The 3,438-nt window shown below is 38.2% G+C and overlaps 1 long non-coding RNA gene across 2 annotated transcripts; it reads left to right on the top strand.

Moving 5' to 3' along the window:
• Positions 1-299: 299 nt before the first annotated feature.
• Positions 300-2,516, top strand: LOC128291861 (uncharacterized). 2 transcript variants are annotated; one of them, XR_008281803.1, is made up of 2 exons: positions 300-440; positions 2,275-2,516. It is a non-coding gene; the product is annotated as an uncharacterized LOC128291861 (long non-coding RNA). The 2 variants fall into 2 exon arrangements; XR_008281804.1 differs by lacking the exon at positions 300-440 and adding an exon at positions 1,501-1,625.
• The last annotated feature ends 922 nt before the right edge of the window (positions 2,517-3,438 follow it).

Below are 3,438 nucleotides of genomic sequence, written 5' to 3'. Positions count from 1 at the left end.
ACAAACCTCCCATTTTACATGTAGTGGCTGGTCATCATGTTGTTGTAGACAAAACGTACACTTGATATCCATAATTTATGGTACAAATTGATACAAATTGATAATAGGTTAGGTAAATGTTCCATGATAATAGGTTAGGTAAATGTTCCATGATAATGGGTTAGGTAAATGTTCCATGATAACGGGTTAGGTAAATGTTTCATGATAATGGGTTAGGTAAATGTTTCATGATAATGGGTTAGGTAAATGTTTCATGATAAGAATTTCATGTCTTTTGTATTAAAGAATTAAATGGATGAAATAGAAGTTTTATTAAAAGAAAAAGGGGTGAAAAGAACAAAGTTTTGTCCATCTTTGTTCATCATAGCTGAAAGTTAGAGAAGAGAAAGGAGAGGAGAAAGCTCTTGAGTATTCGGTCATTAGGAGGAGGAAAATTGAAGGTAAGTTCTTGGTACCTTGCTTCTATTTTGAGGTTCATGAGTTCTTCTTGATTCTACCTTAACTCTTGAAGCATATTTTGGTTTTTAGTTGTGTTGTGAGCATTTAGTCATGAATTAAAATGAAGGAAATGGTTGTTGTTTCATGTTCTTTTGATGAAAAATGGAAGATAGGTGAAGTTGAGCCAAACAAATGAGCATGCATGTGCCTTAGATGCTAAAGGGAAAAATCGGCTAACATGTTGTGCTTTAAAATGATGAAATGGAGATTATACTTAAGTAAAATCATAGATATGTGATGATTGATTGGTGATATACATGTTTAAATAACAAGCATGCAAGGTATGTGTGAAAGAGTGATTTGGTAATAAATCTGCTTGGGACAGCAGCAGTAATGTGACTTTGGAAAATCACCATAAATTGTGGGAGATGAGTTAGAAGCTGCATAAATTATGTAATTAAAGCTTAATGAGTCTAGTTTCAAATGGAATAAACGAGAACATATTTTGAATTCTGTACAATGAGAAATTTGATTCGTAATGAAGAGTGGTCAGATTAGTCAAACAGTGAAACATGGGAAACTTTAAGAAAAATCTGGTATTTATTGGCCATACCAAAAATTCTGAAAATTTTATGGATAAAATATATATGAGTCTATTTTCAGGGAAAATTAACGGCACTTGATTTGGAGTTTCGTAGCTCCAGTTATAAATAATTTAGTGACTGTTGCTCAGGAAGACAGCTTGCAGTGAAATTATGATTATGTGGTAAACATTGACAAAAATTTGTTAATGAGTTGCTTATTGATTTCTTATAAGTTTACTATGATCTGTAGGTGTGGTTGGCCGAATATTTTAAGGGGTTAATACGTAGTTTGTATTTAAATAGTTAGATTAATGTGTTAGTAATCCAATTGTAGGCGGTTCGTGTGTGGATCTCGTTAACATATCGTCATAAATGTGTGTAACTAACACCCTCTTTCTTAGTCGGATCGGCAAAAGTCGAAAAGCGAAATGCCGAAAACCGGTATTTTGTAGATTTGCGAGTGTCGAATGCTCGTGAGGTAAATCGATTAATGTTTTTGGTAAGCTGCAAAATTTGGACTGCAAAGTGCATGATTTCTGTGCCCTCGATATTTTTGGGCTTAATAGGCCAAAATTGGAATGATGGGCCAACGGGCCCAATTCGGTATGAACCCTCGGTAGTGATTCTGTTAGTACGTGAAAGATAGGAATATGCATGAAAAACCCTAAAATAGATAAATTACTGAAATACCTTTAAAAGTGGAAAATTTACGTTTTACCCCTAGGAGATAAATTACCAAATACCCCTAGGTTAAATTGACCTAAATGCATGTTTGATTGTTGTTATTTCTTGCATGCCATGTTGTTATTATCGATGCATGGGACGGGATATTGACGAGGAAGTCTTGAAAGTGGCTTGTCCACGTACTAGAGGCTTTGCCTCAATTCTTTGATAACCGAGCGAAGTTGCAACAACTATGGAGTGTTAAATTTGGGTGGGTTGAGCTATTCCCCACATGGAGTGTATGGCTGATGCGGGTGGAGTGTAGTGGTTGGTGGGTTGAGTAGTCTCCCCAAATGGGCTTGCATATGTTTCTTGATGTTGCATGTATTTTGAAATGGGCCTATGGGCCATCATTTATCTGAATAAAGGGCTAAGGCCCGTTTATTATAATCTGAAAAGGGCTCGCCCGATATCACTTTATTACTGAATGGGCTTAGGCCCAATAGGCTTGAGTGACTTGGGCTTTGAATGGGTTTTCCTTACACACTGAGTTTCCCCAAACTCATCCCTTTTATTTTCATCCACGCAGGAAATCCCCAACCATAGTGGGCTTGGAGCTGTGAGGGAATTCGGAGTGGCCACCCGTTCTGAAAGTTTGATTTTCTTCTGGTGAACTGGACATCCTTTTAATTACGTTTGAGGTTTTGGGCTTTTAAATGTAATAAGGCCGCTTATTTATTTTTGATGGTTTTTAATATGTATTACTAAGATAGGTAATACTTATTTTAATTGTTGAAATTGGATAGCTTTAGGGCGCGTTTTCAAAAACAACAGTTGATTTCAAAATAACACGACAACAAGCAAAGCTTCCGCAATGAAAATATTTTCCAAAATTAATCACTTTTCCTAAAAATGACTTAATCGAATCGGTTTCCTAGAAATATCCATGACGTTAAGGTGTGGCAATGGCGGTATGCATGTCTAGGATTGGATCCGAAGGAGCTTGGTATTAGCGATCCGATGGACTCACCACCTCTTTTCCGGTTTCCTACGGTGCATGACTTCCATTCACTTTAACCTTTAATGAATTAATCTTTTGAACATTAAGTACGATTTTCTGGACTTAGAATGGAATTTTTTTTTTACGTTTTTGATGTGGCATGCCGGATCTGGCCATAACTTCTGGGCCGGGTTTGGGGTGCTACACTTGGGGTGGGATTTCTGGGGCTGAAATCGGTGGTCTTTAAGCCGAGGTTCTAGGTGAGGGGCGCGCATGTCGTTCTCCACCGTTCGCAGTGGTGGCGGTTGGACTACGCGGATCCTAGGGTCGGCCGAATGGGAGCAATAGGCTTTTGTTTTTTTTTTGTTTGTTTACTTTGGTTTTCTGGAAAAAGAAGAAAGGGGAAGGAGTCCCATTTAGGGTTTCGTTTTTGGTCTGTGAGGGTGCACAAAGCGACGACGTTTCAAGCCAAGTTCATTGGCTTTGAAGCGACACCGTTTGCCAAGCCCTATACCTGGGTTCTTGAGGGTTATTTTCGCGTCAGACCCTCCCTTTTCGCATGTATGGTCAATCGCGTCCAATTTGCCTTGTTTCCCTTTTTAAATTTGGACTGGTAATTTGTGCTTATTTGCAATCGGATCCGCGCCTAAACGCAAAGACTCGGGATCCGGTATATTGCCAATTTTAGTCCCCATGCATTCGCTGCAGCGTTAAGCTTTAGTCCTTCTTATTATTTCAGCAACTTATTTTATT

Source organism: Gossypium arboreum, chromosome 4 (genome assembly GCF_025698485.1).
Source record: "Gossypium arboreum isolate Shixiya-1 chromosome 4, ASM2569848v2, whole genome shotgun sequence".
Lineage (NCBI taxonomy): Eukaryota > Viridiplantae > Streptophyta > Magnoliopsida > Malvales > Malvaceae > Gossypium > Gossypium arboreum.
Note: the sequence above shows the minus strand (reverse complement) of the source record. Positions and strands in the feature narration are given on the sequence as shown.